Source organism: Oncorhynchus clarkii, chromosome 26, assembly GCF_045791955.1.
Source record: "Oncorhynchus clarkii lewisi isolate Uvic-CL-2024 chromosome 26, UVic_Ocla_1.0, whole genome shotgun sequence".
Lineage (NCBI taxonomy): Eukaryota > Metazoa > Chordata > Actinopteri > Salmoniformes > Salmonidae > Oncorhynchus > Oncorhynchus clarkii.
Genome location: NC_092172.1, coordinates 38,285,883 through 38,303,695, shown reverse-complemented (window position 1 = coordinate 38,303,695; position 17,813 = coordinate 38,285,883). Strand labels below are relative to the sequence as shown.

At 43.2% G+C, this 17,813-nt stretch overlaps 1 protein-coding gene across 1 annotated transcript in view; it reads left to right on the top strand.

Moving 5' to 3' along the window:
- LOC139384817 (A disintegrin and metalloproteinase with thrombospondin motifs 7-like) overlaps nucleotides 1-17,813 on the top strand; it is a 187,485-nt gene that overhangs the window by 143,278 nt on the left and 26,394 nt on the right. The window lies entirely within an intron of this gene.

Sequence of the window (17,813 nt, the reverse complement as noted above, 5' to 3'; positions counted from 1 at the left end):
GGAACTCCTAGGTGGGAGAATAGAATGGAACTCCTAGGTGGGAGAGTAGAATAGAATGGAACTCCTAGGTGGGAGAGTAGAATGGAACTCCTAGGTGGGAGAATAGAATGGAACTTATAGGTGGGAGAGTAGAATAGAATGGAACTCCTAGGTGGGAGAGTAGAATGGAACTCCTAGGTGGGAGAGTAGAATAGAAGAGAACTCTTAGGTGGGAGAGTTTAATAGAACTCCTAGGTGGGAGAGTAGAATGGAACTCCTAGGTGGGAGAATAGAATGGAACTCCTAGGTGGGAGATTAGAATAGAATGGAACTCCTAGGTGGGAGAGTAGAATGGAACTCCTAGGTGGAAGAATAGAATGGAACTTCTAGGTGGGAGAGTAGAATGGAACTCCTAGGTGGGTGAGTAGAATAGAACTCCTAGGTGGGAGAGTATAATATAATGGAACTCCTAGGTGGGAGAGTAGAATAGAATGGAACTCCTAGTTGGGAGAGTAGAATAGAATGGAACTCCTAGGTGGGAGAGTAGAATAGAATGGAACTCCTAGGTGGGAGAGTAGAATAGAAGGGAACTCTTAGGTGGGAGAGTAGAATAGAATGGAACTCCTAGGTGGGAGAGTAGAATAGAATGGAACTCCTAGGTGGGAGAATAGAATGGAACTCCTAGGAGGGAGAGTAGAATGGAACTCCTAGGTGGGAGAGTAGAATGGAACTCCTAGGTGGGAGAATAGAATGGAACTCCTAGGTGGGAGAGTAGAATAGAATGGAACTCCTAGGTGGGAGAGTAGAATGGAACTCCTAGGTGGGAGAATAGAATGGAACTTATAGGTGGGAGAGTAGAATAGAATGGAACTCCTAGGTGGGAGAGTAGAATGGAACTCCTAGGTGGGAGAGTAGAATAGAACTCCTAGGTGGGAGAGTATAATAGAATGGAACTCCTAGTTGGGAGAGTAGAATAGAATGGAACTCCTAGTTGGGAGAGTAGAATAGAATGGAACTCCTAGGTGGGAGAGTAGAATAGAATGGAACTCCTAGGTGGGAGAATAGAATGGAACTCCTAGGTGGGAGAGTAGAATGGAACTCCTAGGTGGGAGAATAGAATGGAACTCCTAGGTGGGAGAGTAGAATAGAATGGAACTCCTAGGTGGGAGAGTAGAATGGAACTCCTAGGTGGGAGAATAGAATGGAACTTATAGGTGGGAGAGTAGAATAGAATGGAACTCCTAGGTGGGAGAGTAGAATGGAACTCCTAGGTGGGAGAGTAGAATAGAAGAGAACTCTTAGGTGGGAGAGTTTAATAGAACTCCTAGGTGGGAGAGTAGAATGGAACTCCTAGGTGGGAGAATAGAATGGAACTCCTAGGTGGGAGATTAGAATAGAATGGAACTCCTAGGTGGGAGAGTAGAATGGAACTCCTAGGTGGAAGAATAGAATGGAACTTCTAGGTGGGAGAGTAGAATGGAACTCCTAGGTGGGTGAGTAGAATAGAACTCCTAGGTGGGAGAGTATAATATAATGGAACTCCTAGGTGGGAGAGTAGAATAGAATGGAACTCCTAGTTGGGAGAGTAGAATAGAATGGAACTCCTAGGTGGGAGAGTAGAATAGAATGGAACTCCTAGGTGGGAGAGTAGAATAGAAGGGAACTCTTAGGTGGGAGAGTAGAATAGAATGGAACTCCTAGGTGGGAGAGTAGAATAGAATGGAACTCCTAGGTGGGAGAATAGAATGGAACTCCTAGGAGGGAGAGTAGAATGGAACTCCTAGGTGGGAGAGTAGAATGGAACTCCTAGGTGGGAGAATAGAATGGAACTCCTAGGTGGGAGAGTAGAATAGAATGGAACTCCTAGGTGGGAGAGTAGAATGGAACTCCTAGGTGGGAGAATAGAATGGAACTTATAGGTGGGAGAGTAGAATAGAATGGAACTCCTAGGTGGGAGAGTAGAATGGAACTCCTAGGTGGGAGAGTAGAATAGAACTCCTAGGTGGGAGAGTATAATAGAATGGAACTCCTAGTTGGGAGAGTAGAATAGAATGGAACTCCTAGTTGGGAGAGTAGAATAGAATGGAACTCCTAGGTGGGAGAGTAGAATAGAATGGAACTCCTAGGTGGGAGAATAGAATGGAACATCTAGGTGGGAGAGTAGAATGGAACTCCTAGGTGGGAGAGTAGAATAGAAGGGAACTCTTAGGTGGGAGAGTAGAATAGAATGGAACTCCTAGGTGGGAGAGTAGAATAGAATGGAACTCCTAGGTGGGAGAATAGAATGGAACTCCTAGGTGGGAGAGTAGAATAGAATGGAACTCTTAGGTGGGAGAGTAGAATAGAATGGAACTCCTAAGTGGGAGAGTAGAATAGAAGGGAACTCTTAGGTGGGAGAGTAGAATAGAATGGAACTCCTAGGTGGGAGAGTAGAATGGAACTCCTAGGTGGGAGAGTAGAATAGAAGGGAACTCTTAGGTGGGAGATTAGAATAGAATGGAACTCTTAGGTGGGAGAGTAGAATAGAATGGAACTCCTAGGTGGGTAGAATAGAAGGGAACTCTTAGGTGGGTGAGTAGAATAGAATGGAACTCCTAGGTGGGAGAGTAGAATGGAACTCCTAGGTGGGCGAGTAGAATAGAAGAGAACTCTTAGGTGGGAGAGTTTAATAGAACTCCTAGGTGGGAGAGTAGAATGGAACTCCTAGGTGGGAGAATAGAATGGAACTCCTAGGTGGGAGATTAGAATAGAATGGAACTCCTAGGTGGGAGAGTAGAATGGAACTCCTAGGTGGAAGAATAGAATGGAACTTCTAGGTGGGAGAGTAGAATGGAACTCCTAGGTGGGTGAGTAGAATAGAACTCCTAGGTGGGAGAGTATAATATAATGGAACTCCTAGGTGGGAGAGTAGAATAGAATGGAACTCCTAGTTGGGAGAGTAGAATAGAATGGAACTCCTAGGTGGGAGAGTAGAATAGAATGGAACTCCTAGGTGGGAGAGTAGAATAGAAGGGAACTCTTAGGTGGGAGAGTAGAATAGAATGGAACTCCTAGGTGGGAGAGTAGAATAGAATGGAACTCCTAGGTGGGAGAATAGAATGGAACTCCTAGGAGGGAGAGTAGAATGGAACTCCTAGGTGGGAGAGTAGAATGGAACTCCTAGGTGGGAGAATAGAATGGAACTCCTAGGTGGGAGAGTAGAATAGAATGGAACTCCTAGGTGGGAGAGTAGAATGGAACTCCTAGGTGGGAGAATAGAATGGAACTTATAGGTGGGAGATTAGAATAGAATGGAACTCCTAGGTGGGAGAGTAGAATGGAACTCCTAGGTGGGAGAGTAGAATAGAACTCCTAGGTGGGAGAGTATAATAGAATGGAACTCCTAGTTGGGAGAGTAGAATAGAATGGAACTCCTAGTTGGGAGAGTAGAATAGAATGGAACTCCTAGGTGGGAGAGTAGAATAGAATGGAACTCCTAGGTGGGAGAATAGAATGGAACATCTAGGTGGGAGAGTAGAATGGAACTCCTAGGTGGGAGAGTAGAATATAAGGGAACTCTTAGGTGGGAGAGTAGAATAGAATGGAACTCCTAGGTGGGAGAGTAGAATAGAATGGAACTCCTAGGTGGGAGAATAGAATGGAACTCCTATGTGGGAGAGTAGAATAGAATGGAACTCTTAGGTGGGAGAGTAGAATGGAACTCCTAGGTGGAAGAATAGAATGGAACTTCTAGGTGGGAGAGTAGAATGGAACTCCTAGGTGGGTGAGTAGAATAGAACTCCTAGGTGGGAGAGTATAATATAATGGAACTCCTAGGTGGGAGAGTAGAATAGAATGGAACTCCTAGTTGGGAGAGTAGAATAGAATGGAACTCCTAGGTGGGAGAGTAGAATAGAATGGAACTCCTAGGTGGGAGAGTAGAATAGAAGGGAACTCTTAGGTGGGAGAGTAGAATAGAATGGAACTCCTAGGTGGGAGAGTAGAATAGAATGGAACTCCTAGGTGGGAGAATAGAATGGAACTCCTAGGAGGGAGAGTAGAATGGAACTCCTAGGTGGGAGAGTAGAATGGAACTCCTAGGTGGGAGAATAGAATGGAACTCCTAGGTGGGAGAGTAGAATAGAATGGAACTCCTAGGTGGGAGAGTAGAATGGAACTCCTAGGTGGGAGAATAGAATGGAACTTATAGGTGGGAGAGTAGAATAGAATGGAACTCCTAGGTGGGAGAGTAGAATGGAACTCCTAGGTGGGAGAGTAGAATAGAACTCCTAGGTGGGAGAGTATAATAGAATGGAACTCCTAGTTGGGAGAGTAGAATAGAATGGAACTCCTAGTTGGGAGAGTAGAATAGAATGGAACTCCTAGGTGGGAGAGTAGAATAGAATGGAACTCCTAGGTGGGAGAATAGAATGGAACATCTAGGTGGGAGAGTAGAATGGAACTCCTAGGTGGGAGAGTAGAATAGAAGGGAACTCTTAGGTGGGAGAGTAGAATAGAATGGAACTCCTAGGTGGGAGAGTAGAATAGAATGGAACTCCTAGGTGGGAGAATAGAATGGAACTCCTAGGTGGGAGAGTAGAATAGAATGGAACTCTTAGGTGGGAGAGTAGAATAGAATGGAACTCCTAGGTGGGAGAGTAGAATGGAACTCCTAGGTGGGAGAGTAGAATAGAAGGGAACTCTTAGGTGGGAGATTAGAATAGAATGGAACTCTTAGGTGGGAGAGTAGAATAGAATGGAACTCCTAGGTGGGTAGAATAGAAGGGAACTCTTAGGTGGGTGAGTAGAATAGAATGGAACTCCTAGGTGGGAGAGTAGAATGGAACTCCTAGGTGGGCGAGTAGAATAGAAGAGAACTCTTAGGTGGGAGAGTTTAATAGAACTCCTAGGTGGGAGAGTAGAATGGAACTCCTAGGTGGGAGAATAGAATGGAACTCCTAGGTGGGAGATTAGAATAGAATGGAACTCCTAGGTGGGAGAGTAGAATGGAACTCCTAGGTGGAAGAATAGAATGGAACTTCTAGGTGGGAGAGTAGAATGGAACTCCTAGGTGGGTGAGTAGAATAGAACTCCTAGGTGGGAGAGTATAATATAATGGAACTCCTAGGTGGGAGAGTAGAATAGAATGGAACTCCTAGTTGGGAGAGTAGAATAGAATGGAACTCCTAGGTGGGAGAGTAGAATAGAATGGAACTCCTAGGTGGGAGAGTAGAATAGAAGGGAACTCTTAGGTGGGAGAGTAGAATAGAATGGAACTCCTAGGTGGGAGAGTAGAATAGAATGGAACTCCTAGGTGGGAGAATAGAATGGAACTCCTAGGAGGGAGAGTAGAATGGAACTCCTAGGTGGGAGAGTAGAATGGAACTCCTAGGTGGGAGAATAGAATGGAACTCCTAGGTGGGAGAGTAGAATAGAATGGAACTCCTAGGTGGGAGAGTAGAATGGAACTCCTAGGTGGGAGAATAGAATGGAACTTATAGGTGGGAGAGTAGAATAGAATGGAACTCCTAGGTGGGAGAGTAGAATGGAACTCCTAGGTGGGAGAGTAGAATAGAACTCCTAGGTGGGAGAGTATAATAGAATGGAACTCCTAGTTGGGAGAGTAGAATAGAATGGAACTCCTAGTTGGGAGAGTAGAATAGAATGGAACTCCTAGGTGGGAGAGTAGAATAGAATGGAACTCCTAGGTGGGAGAATAGAATGGAACATCTAGGTGGGAGAGTAGAATGGAACTCCTAGGTGGGAGAGTAGAATATAAGGGAACTCTTAGGTGGGAGAGTAGAATAGAATGGAACTCCTAGGTGGGAGAGTAGAATAGAATGGAACTCCTAGGTGGGAGAATAGAATGGAACTCCTATGTGGGAGAGTAGAATAGAATGGAACTCTTAGGTGGGAGAGTAGAATAGAATGGAACTCCTAGGTGGGAGAGTAGAATAGAATGGAACTCCTAGGTGGGAGAGTAGAATAGAATGGAACTCCTAGGTGGGAGAATAGAATGGAACACCTTGGTGGGAGAGTAGAATAGAAGGGAACTCTTAGGTGGGAGAGTAGAATAGAATGGAACTCCTAGGTGGGAGAGTAGAATAGAATGGAACTCCTAGGTGGGAGAATAAAATGGAACTCCTAGGTGGGAGAGTAGAATGGAACTCCTAGGTGGGAGAGTAGAATGGAACTCCTAGGTGTCAGAGTAGAATGGAACTCCTAGGTGGGAGAATAGAATGGAACTCCTAGGTGGGAGAGTAGAATAGAATGGAACTCCTAGGTGGGAGAGTAGAATGGAACTCCTAGGTGGAAGAATAGAATGGAACTTCTAGGTGGGAGAGTAGAATAGAATGGAACTCCTAGGTGGGAGAATAGAATGGAACTCCTAGGTGGGAGAGTAGAATAGAATGGAACTCTTAGGTGGGAGAGTAGAATAGAATGGAACTCCTAAGTGGGAGATTAGAATAGAAGGGAACTCTTAGGTGGGAGAGTAGAATAGAATGGAACTCCTAGGTGGGAGAGTAGAATGGAACTCCTAGGTGGGAGAGTAGAATAGAAGGGAACTCTTAGGTGGGAGATTAGAATAGAATGGAACTCTTAGGTGGGAGAGTAGAATAGAATGGAACTCCTAGGTGGGTAGAATAGAAGGGAACTCTTAGGTGGGTGAGTAGAATAGAATGGAACTCCTAGGTGGGAGAGTAGAATGGAACTCCTAGGTGGGCGAGTAGAATAGAAGAGAACTCTTAGGTGGGAGAGTTTAATAGAACTCCTAGGTGGGAGAGTAGAATGGAACTCCTAGGTGGGAGAATAGAATGGAACTCCTAGGTGGGAGATTAGAATAGAATGGAACTCCTAGGTGGGAGAGTAGAATGGAACTCCTAGGTGGAAGAATAGAATGGAACTTCTAGGTGGGAGAGTAGAATGGAACTCCTAGGTGGGTGAGTAGAATAGAACTCCTAGGTGGGAGAGTATAATATAATGGAACTCCTAGGTGGGAGAGTAGAATAGAATGGAACTCCTAGTTGGGAGAGTAGAATAGAATGGAACTCCTAGGTGGGAGAGTAGAATAGAATGGAACTCCTAGGTGGGAGAGTAGAATAGAAGGGAACTCTTAGGTGGGAGAGTAGAATAGAATGGAACTCCTAGGTGGGAGAGTAGAATAGAATGGAACTCCTAGGTGGGAGAATAGAATGGAACTCCTAGGAGGGAGAGTAGAATGGAACTCCTAGGTGGGAGAGTAGAATGGAACTCCTAGGTGGGAGAATAGAATGGAACTCCTAGGTGGGAGAGTAGAATAGAATGGAACTCCTAGGTGGGAGAGTAGAATGGAACTCCTAGGTGGGAGAATAGAATGGAACTTATAGGTGGGAGAGTAGAATAGAATGGAACTCCTAGGTGGGAGAGTAGAATGGAACTCCTAGGTGGGAGAGTAGAATAGAACTCCTAGGTGGGAGAGTATAATAGAATGGAACTCCTAGTTGGGAGAGTAGAATAGAATGGAACTCCTAGTTGGGAGAGTAGAATAGAATGGAACTCCTAGGTGGGAGAGTAGAATAGAATGGAACTCCTAGGTGGGAGAATAGAATGGAACATCTAGGTGGGAGAGTAGAATGGAACTCCTAGGTGGGAGAGTAGAATAGAAGGGAACTCTTAGGTGGGAGAGTAGAATAGAATGGAACTCCTAGGTGGGAGAGTAGAATAGAATGGAACTCCTAGGTGGGAGAATAGAATGGAACTCCTATGTGGGAGAGTAGAATAGAATGGAACTCTTAGGTGGGAGAGTAGAATAGAATGGAACTCCTAGGTGGGAGAGTAGAATAGAATGGAACTCCTAGGTGGGAGAGTAGAATAGAATGGAACTCCTAGGTGGGAGAATAGAATGGAACTTCTAGGTGGGAGAGTAGAATGGAACACCTTGGTGGGAGAGTAGAATAGAAGGGAACTCTTAGGTGGGAGAGTAGAATAGAATGGAACTCCTAGGTGGGAGAGTAGAATAGAATGGAACTCCTAGGTGGGAGAATAGAATGGAACTCCTAGGTGGGAGAGTAGAATGGAACTCCTAGGTGGGAGAGTAGAATGGAACTCCTAGGTGGGAGAGTAGAATGGAACTCCTAGGTGGGAGAATAGAATGGAACTCCTAGGTGGGAGAGTAGAATAGAATGGAACTCCTAGGTGGGAGAGTAGAATGGAACTCCTAGGTGGAAGAATAGAATGGAACTTCTAGGTGGGAGAGTAGAATAGAATGGAACTCCTAGGTGGGAGAGTAGAATGGAACTCCTAGGTGGGTGAGTAGAATATAACTCCTAGGTGGGAGAGTATAATAGAATGGAACTCCTAGGTGGGAGAGTAGAATAGAATGGAACTCCTAGTTGGGAGAGTAGAATAGAATGGAACTCCTAGGTGGGAGAGTAGAATAGAATGGAACTCCTAGGTGGGAGAATAGAATGGAATTTCTAGGTGGGAGAGTAGAATGGAACTCCTAGGTGGGAGAGTAGAATAGAAGGGAACTCTTAGGTGGGAGAGTAGAATAGAATGGAACTCCTAGGTGGGAGAGTAGAATAGAATGGAACTCCTAGGTGGGAGAGTAGAATAGAATGGAACTCCTAGGTGGGAGAGTAGAATAGAATGGAACTCTTAGGTGGGAGAGTAGAATAGAATGGAACTCCTAAGTGGGAGAGTAGAATAGAAGGGAACTCTTAGGTGGGAGAGTAGAATAGAATGAAACTCCTAGGTGGGAGAGTAGAATGGAACTCCTAGGTGGGAGAGTAGAATAGAAGGGAACTCTTAGGTGGGAGAGTAGAATAGAATGGAACTCTTAGGTGGGAGAGTAGAATAGAATGGAACTCCTAGGTGGGTAGAATAGAAGGGAACTCTTAGGTGGGAGAGTAGAATAGAATGGAACTCCTAGGTGGGAGAGTAGAATGGAACTCCTAGGTGGGCGAGTAGAATAGAAGAGAACTCTTAGGTGGGAGAGTAGAATAGAATGGAACTCCTAGGTGGGAGAATAGAATGGAACTCCTAGGAGGGAGAGTAGAATGGAACTCCTAGGTGGGAGAGTTGAATGGAACTCCTAGGTGGGAGAATAGAATGGAACTCCTATGTGGGAGAGTAGAATAGAATGGAACTCCTAGGTGGGAGAGTAGAATGGAACTCTTAGGTGGGAGAGTAGAATAGAAGGGAACTCTTAGGTGGGTGAGAGTAGAATAGAATGGAACTCTTAGGTGGGAGAGTAGAATAGAATGGAACTCCTAGGTGGGTAGAATAGAAGGGAACTCTTAGTTGGGAGAGTAGAATAGAATGGAACTCCTAGGTGGGAGAGTAGAATGGAACTCCTAGGTGGGCGAGTAGAATAGAAGAGAACTCTTAGGTGGGAGAGTAGAATAGAATGGAACTCCTAGGTGGGAGAATAGAATGGAACTCCTAGGAGGGAGAGTAGAATGGAACTCCTAGGTGGTAGAGTAGAATGGAACTCCTAGGTGGGAGAATAGAATGGAACTCCTAGGTGGGAGAGTAGAATAGAATGGAACTTCTCGGTGGGAGAGTAGAATGGAATGGAACTCCTAGGTGGGAGAGTAGAATAGAATGGAACTCCTAGGTGGGAGAATAGAATGGAACTCCTAGGTGGGAGAGTAGAATAGAATGGAACTCTTAGGTGGGAGAGTAGAATAGAATGGAACTCCTAGGTGGGAGAGTAGAATAGAATGGAACTCCTAGGTGGGAGAGTAGAATAGAATGGAACTCCTAGGTGGGAGAATAGAATGGAACTTCTAGGTGGGAGAGTAGAATGGAACACCTTGGTGGGAGAGTAGAATAGAAGGGAACTCTTAGGTGGGAGAGTAGAATAGAATGGAACTCCTAGGTGGGAGAGTAGAATAGAATGGAACTCCTAGGTGGGAGAATAGAATGCAACTCCTAGGTGGGAGAGTAGAATGGAACTCCTAGGTGGGAGAGTAGAATGGAACTCCTAGGTGGGAGAGTAGAATGGAACTCCTAGGTGGGAGAATAGAATGGAACTCCTAGGTGGGAGAGTAGAATAGAATGGAACTCCTAGGTGGGAGAGTAGAATGGAACTCCTAGGTGGAAGAATAGAATGGAACTTCTAGGTGGGAGAGTAGAATAGAATGGAACTCCTAGGTGGGAGAGTAGAATGGAACTCCTAGGTGGGTGAGTAGAATATAACTCCTAGGTGGGAGAGTATAATAGAATGGAACTCCTAGGTGGGAGAGTAGAATAGAATGGAACTCCTAGTTGGGAGAGTAGAATAGAATGGAACTCCTAGGTGGGAGAGTAGAATAGAATGGAACTCCTAGGTGGGAGAATAGAATGGAATTTCTAGGTGGGAGAGTAGAATGGAACTCCTAGGTGGGAGAGTAGAATAGAAGGGAACTCTTAGGTGGGAGAGTAGAATAGAATGGAACTCCTAGGTGGGAGAGTAGAATAGAATGGAACTCCTAGGTGGGAGAGTAGAATAGAATGGAACTCCTAGGTGGGAGAGTAGAATAGAATGGAACTCTTAGGTGGGAGAGTAGAATAGAATGGAACTCCTAAGTGGGAGAGTAGAATAGAAGGGAACTCTTAGGTGGGAGAGTAGAATAGAATGAAACTCCTAGGTGGGAGAGTAGAATGGAACTCCTAGGTGGGAGAGTAGAATAGACGGGAACTCTTAGGTGGGAGAGTAGAATAGAATGGAACTCTTAGGTGGGAGAGTAGAATAGAATGGAACTCCTAGGTGGGTAGAATAGAAGGGAACTCTTAGGTGGGAGAGTAGAATAGAATGGAACTCCTAGGTGGGAGAGTAGAATGGAACTCCTAGGTGGGCGAGTAGAATAGAAGAGAACTCTTAGGTGGGAGAGTAGAATAGAATGGAACTCCTAGGTGGGAGAATAGAATGGAACTCCTAGGAGGGAGAGTAGAATGGAACTCCTAGGTGGGAGAGTAGAATGGAACTCCTAGGTGGGAGAATAGAATGGAACTCCTATGTGGGAGAGTAGAATAGAATGGAACTCCTAGGTGGGAGAGTAGAATGGAACTCCTAGGTGGGAGAGTAGAATAGAAGGGAACTCTTAGGTGGGAGAGTAGAATAGAATGGAACTCTTAGGTGGGAGAGTAGAATAGAATGGAACTCCTAGGTGGGAGAGTAGAATGGAACTCCTAGGTGGGAGAATAGAATGGAACTCCTAGGTGGGAGAGTAGAATAGAATGGAACTCCTAGGTGGGAGAGTAGAATGGAACTCCTAGGTGGGAGAATAGAATGGAACTTATAGGTGGGAGAGTAGAATAGAATGGAACTCCTAGGTGGGAGAGTAGAATGGAACTCCTAGGTGGGAGAGTAGAATAGAACTCCTAGGTGGGAGAGTATAATAGAATGGAACTCCTAGGTGGGAGAGTAGAATAGAATGGAACTCCTAGTTTGGAGAGTAGAATAGAATGGAACTCCTAGGTGGGAGAGTAGAATAGAATGGAACTCTTAGGTGGGAGAGTAGAATAGAATGGAACTCCTAGGTGGGAGAATAGAATGGAACTCCTAGGTGGGAGAGTAGAATAGAAGGGAACTCTTAGGTGGGAGAGTAGAATAGAATGGAACTCCTAGGTGGGAGAGTAGAATAGAATGGAACTCCTAGGTGGGAGAGTAGAATAGAATGGAACTCCTAGGTGGGAGAATAGAATGGAACTTCTAGGTGGGAGAGTAGAATGGAACTCCCAGGTGGGAGAGTAGAATAGAAGGGAACTCTTAGGTGGGAGAGTATAATAGAATGGAACTCCTAGGTGGGAGAGTAGAATAGAATGGAACTCCTAGGTGGGAGAATAGAATGGAACTCCTAGGTGGGAGAGTAGAATGGAACTCCTAGGTGGGAGAGTAGAATGGAACTCCTAGGTGGGAGAGTAGAATGGAACTCCTAGGTGGGAGAATAAAATGGAACTCCTAGGTGGGAGAGTAGAATGGAACTCCTAGGTGGAAGAATAGAATGGAACTTCTAGGTGGGAGAGTAGAATAGAATGGAACTCCTAGGTGGGAGAGTAGAATGGAACTCCTAGGTGGGTGAGTAGAATAGAACTCCTAGGTGGGAGAGTATAATAGAATGGAACTCCTAGATGGGAGAGTAGAATAGAATGGAACTCCTAGTTGGGAGAGTAGAATAGAATGGAACTCCTAGGTGGGAGAGTAGAATAGAATGGAACTCCTAGGTGGGAGAATAGAATGGAACTCCTAGGTGGGAGAGTAGAATAGAATGGAACTCTTTGATGGGAGAGTAGAATAGAATGGAACTCCTAGGTGGGAGAGTAGAATAGAAGGGAACTCTTAGGTGGGAGAGTAGAATAGAATGGAACTCCTAGGTGGGAGAGTAGAATGGAACTCCTAGGTGGGAGAGTAGAATAGAAGGGAACTCTTAGGTGGGAGAGTAGAATAGAATGGAACTCTTAGGTGGGAGATTAGAATAGAATGGAACTCCTAGGTGGGTAGAATAGAAGGGAACTCTTAGGTGGGAGAGTAGAATAGAATGGAACTCCTAGGTGGGAGAATAGAATGGAACTTCTTGGTGGGAGAGTAGAATGGAACTTCTAGGTGGGAGAGTAGAATAGAAGGGAACTCCTAGGTGGGAGAGTAGAATGGAACTCCTAGGTGGGAGAGTAGAATGGAACTCCTAGGTGGGAGAGTAGAATGGAACTCCTAGGTGGGAGAATAGAATGGAACTTCTTGGTGGGAGAGTAGAATGGAACTTCTAGGTGGGAGAGTAGAATAGAAGGGAACTCCTAGGTGGGAGAGTAGAATGGAACTTCTAGGTGGGAGAGTAGAATAGAATGGAACTCTTAGGTGGGAGAGTTGAATAGAAGGGAACTCCTAGGTGGGAGAATAGAATGGAACTTCTAGGTGGTAGAGTAGAATGGAACTCCTAGGTGGGAGAGTAGAATAGAATGGAACTCCTAGGTGGGAGAGTAGAATAGAAGGGAACTCCTAGTTGGGAGAGTAGAATAGAAGGGAACTCCTAGGTGGGAAATTCACAAACACAGGCAAATTGTAACTGAATGAAAATGGAGCTTTGCTTTGCTTTGAATAACACAGAAACCCATATTACCTTATGAGAACTCTACAAAGACTTATCTTTAGCAAAGAATAGAATAACTGTGGTTTTGTTAAAACCTGCAATACAACGCAATTTCTGAGTCTGAACTAGAAAGCTACAAAAATGATTATTGACTTCAAGCTGCAGAAGATGAGCACCCCAACATGTTTTAGACCTCATGCTGTAGAAGATGAGCACCCCAACATGTTTCAGACCTCATGCTGTTCAGCGAGCAATTACATGACTCATCCAGATCCCACAACCCCCTCCATCACTCCTTCCATCCTCCCTCAGAAGTTGCAGCCAAACCAGTCGTTGATAGCAGCAAGTACTGCTTTAATCCCAAACCACGTCAAAACTGCAAGACACCCTTTACTAGGAGGGAGAGAGGAAGAGAAAATGCACACACACCAAGTCCTCCACTAAGCCTTTGTATTGCCTCCCTCAAGCTAGTGTCTGACCTAGCTTAACACGAGCACACACACAGAGCCAGGCTCCCTATGGATCTGTGTGTTTGTGTGTGCCAGGCACGTGCCCACCTCAGGGGCTTGATGAGGAATGACTTTCACCATGATTAGAATGTGGGGGAGATGCAGCCATCAGGCCTGCTGCTGTGTAGCTGATGTGCTTTGATTTGCTCGGTGGTAATGGCCTTAAGAGGAGGGAGAGCCAGGCTGAGCCAGGCTGGTGTGGTACACTATAGGAAGCATGGAAGCTATTGACGAGGGTAGCCTAGGTTTGTGGCAGACGCTGTGCATCTAATCTAATTACTGTGATCAAGAACACTCTATAAATGGACTGATGTCGTAGTTACTGCTCATTACCGACCGGATCAATCACCGCCTGTTGTCAATCAATGTTCTTGGCGAACTGTGATTAAAACTGTGTTTGCCTGTTCTTCTGTGGAAAACACCTTGTCTTGTTACTGCCATAGGACTGGATCATTATTGAACCTTTTTGGATGATTGCACTCCATGTCTTTATCTGTTAAGGGACACACACAACACCAGTACAGTATTGCAGCAGGTAGTCACATATAGGGCTGTAGCGGTGATGGTCAAGCAAATAACTGCCGGTCTCACGGTAATTGACCGTTAATTAACATTAACACATTTAGCATCTTCTAGCTTCCACACACAGCCTACAAGCCACTAATGCAGACCTTTGGAACATCTACATTTTTAAAAAGTCTAATAAATCCATCTAATATAGCCGACACCTTCTCAATAAATCCATGTAATATAGCCGACACCTTCTCAATAAATCCATGTAATATAGCCGACACCTTCTCAATAAATCCATGTAATATAGCCGACACCTTCTCAATAAATCCATGTAATATAGCCTACACCTTCTCAATAAATCCATGTAATATAGCCTACACCTTCTCAATAAATCCATGTAATATAGCCTACAACTTCTCAATAAATCCATGTAATATAGCCTACAACTTCTCAATAAATCCATGTAATATAGCCGACACCTTCTCAATACATCCATGTAATATAGCCTACACCTTCTCAATAAATCCATGTAATATAGCCTACACCTTCACAATAAATCCATGTAATATAGCCTACACCTTCACAATAAATCCATGTAATATAGCCGACACCTTCTCAATAAATCCATGTAATATAGCCTACACCTTCTCAATAAATCCATGTAATATAGCCTACACCTTCTCAATAAATCCATGTAATATAGCCTACACCTTCACAATACATCCATGTAATATAGCCTACAACTTCTCAATAAATCCATGTAATATAGCCGACACCTTCTCAATAAATCCATGTAATATAGCCTACACCTTCTCAATAAATCCATGTAATATAGCCTACACCTTCACAATAAATCCATGTAATATAGCCTACACCTTCACAATAAATCCATGTAATATAGCCTACACCTTCTCAATAAATCCATGTAATATAGCCTACACCTTCTCAATAAATCCATGTAATATAGCCGACACCTTCTCAATAAATCCATGTAATATAGCCTACACCTTCTCAATAAATCCATGTAATATAGCCTACACCTTTACAATAAATCCATGTAATATAGCCTACACCTTCTCAATAAATCCATGTAATATAGCCTACACCTTCTCAATAAATCCATGTAATATAGCCGACACCTTCTCAATAAATCCATGTAATATAGCCTACACCTTCTCAATAAATCCATGTAATATAGCCGACACCTTCAAAATGAATCCATGTAATATAGCCGACACCTTCACAATAAATCCATGCAATATAGCCTACACCTTCTCAATAAATCCATGCAATATAGCCTACACCTTCTCAATAAATCCATGTAATATAGCCGACACCTTCACAATAAATCCATGTAATATAGCCTACACCTTCTCAATAAATCCATGTAATATAGCCTACACCTTCTCAATAAATCCATGTAATATAGCCGACACCTTCTCAATAAATCCATGTAATATAGCCTACACCTTCTCAATAAATCCATGTAATATAGCCTACACCTTTACAATAAATCCATGTAATATAGCCTACACCTTCTCAATAAATCCATGTAATATAGCCTACACCTTCTCAATAAATCCATGTAATATAGCCTACACCTTCTCAATAAATCCATGTAATATAGCCTACACCTTCTCAATAAATCCATGTAATATAGCCGACACCTTCAAAATGAATCCATGTAATATAGCCGACACCTTCACAATAAATCCATGCAATATAGCCTACACCTTCTCAATAAATCCATGCAATATAGCCTACACCTTCTCAATAAATCCATGTAATATAGCCAACATCTTCACAATAAATCCATGTAATATAGCCTACACCTTCTCAATAAATCCATGTAATATAGCCTACACCTTCTCAATAAATCCATGTAATATAGCCTACACCTTCTCAATAAATCCATGTAATATAGCCTACACCTTCTCAATAAATCCATGTAATATAGCCTACACCTTCTCAATAAATCCATGTAATATAGCCTACACCTTCACAATAAATCCATGTAATATAGCCTACACCTTCACAATAAATCCATGTAATATAGCCTACACCTTCACAATAAATCCATGTAATATAGCCTACACCTTCTCAATAAATCCATGTAATATAGCCTACACCTTCACAATAAATCCATGTAATATAGCCTACACATTCTCAATAAATCCATGTAATATAGCCTACACCTTCTCAATAAATCCATGTAATATAGCCTACACCTTCTCAATAAATCCATGAATTATTACAGACAGGTCTAAAGAAACTTGATGTGAAGAAGAACAGAACAGCAGACTCTGAGTTGTCCTTATGTTAGGTCCTGATCCAGCTATGTCATATGGCTGTGGGCTACGCTAGTTCATTTAGCAGACAAGATTTGGTTAGAATGACATTATTTTATACTACTTTATATTGCTTTATAGTATGAAGAATACTATTCTGTGTTGAGCGGTCAACAAAGAAACAGGTACTTCTATGTGCTTCATTTAAAGCTATTAATGTAACTTTGTTCTACAAATGTTGGGCTACAGTTTTTCCATGTTTTATACATTGTAAGGCTGCATGATGCGACTCTACAATTATTTGTAAAAAAATCGCATTAAAAAGCACGAGCTCTGCTTTGTTTTTTTTGCGCAGGCTGTACACACTTCATCAGTCTCTCATTCACAGTTTGACAAACACTTGATAATGTCTGGAATTTCCCAGCGTCATCCCCTTTATGTGGCCGTAATGCCTCTTTAAAAAATCCTTGCCTTTTGCGGCCTTGAGCTGAATATAATCATTATAATTCCCTTCTCCCTACCTGCTCCGAAGCACCTCTCACATAGCTCTCTGTCACGTGATCAGGTCTTTCTCACAGGCTACAAGGGAAAACGGACACATCAGGAACGCAACTTGCGCACGCAGATATTGGAAGATCTGTCCACATTTCATTTTCATCAGTCAACAAGATCAGTAGGCCTAACGAACATCAAAAGCACTAGCCTATGTCAATCTACTATCCCACATTAAGTACAAAAGTTGACCTATTCTGTGCGAGAAATAAATATTCCAAACATAGTCTGAGACAGTTGTGGGATGCAGAGAGATCCCAAATTAATACAATCACTAGCATCCAAAACCCTCTTTTTACACAATGAGGCTAACGCAACAGATCAGAACGTTTAGCTTCATGTTGATGAACTATCAGGCTATTTCTTCACATTATAAGCACAGCAATGTGCACACAGCAATAGGTTATAAGCGTGACTGTCCCATTAACAGGAAAACACCATCATCATAAAAAGTGTCCCCAAATGTGATTATGCATGTAATGCTTTTATTAAAAAGGTGCATTTTTATGGTGAAAATTATTTTCTCCAAACGTGAAACTCCCGCATTGCATATGTATGCTAGTTAGGCTCTACACCCATTATGAAGGTGATTTAATGTGCTTAATTTTAAAAAGTTATTGGACACTTTAGTTGTGATACAAATCTTATCAAAACATATAGGCCTATGGGCTAGGCTACATGAGGTGTGGCACTATGATATGAAAAGTCGCAACAACAAAAAATGGGCATCATTCACAAGTAATTATAATATAATTAGTGATCGGCTAATGTGGTCACCCATCAGACTATTTTTAATTTAATCTTCTCTTTACATATGCTGAATAATGTATGTGTGACATTTTGTTTTGATTTAGAATGAACCATTATCATGCACCTGTCTGGAAACAGGGGCAGGGGGAAAAATAGATCTATGCACTTAAATAGCGAATGGAAGATGCTTTTCC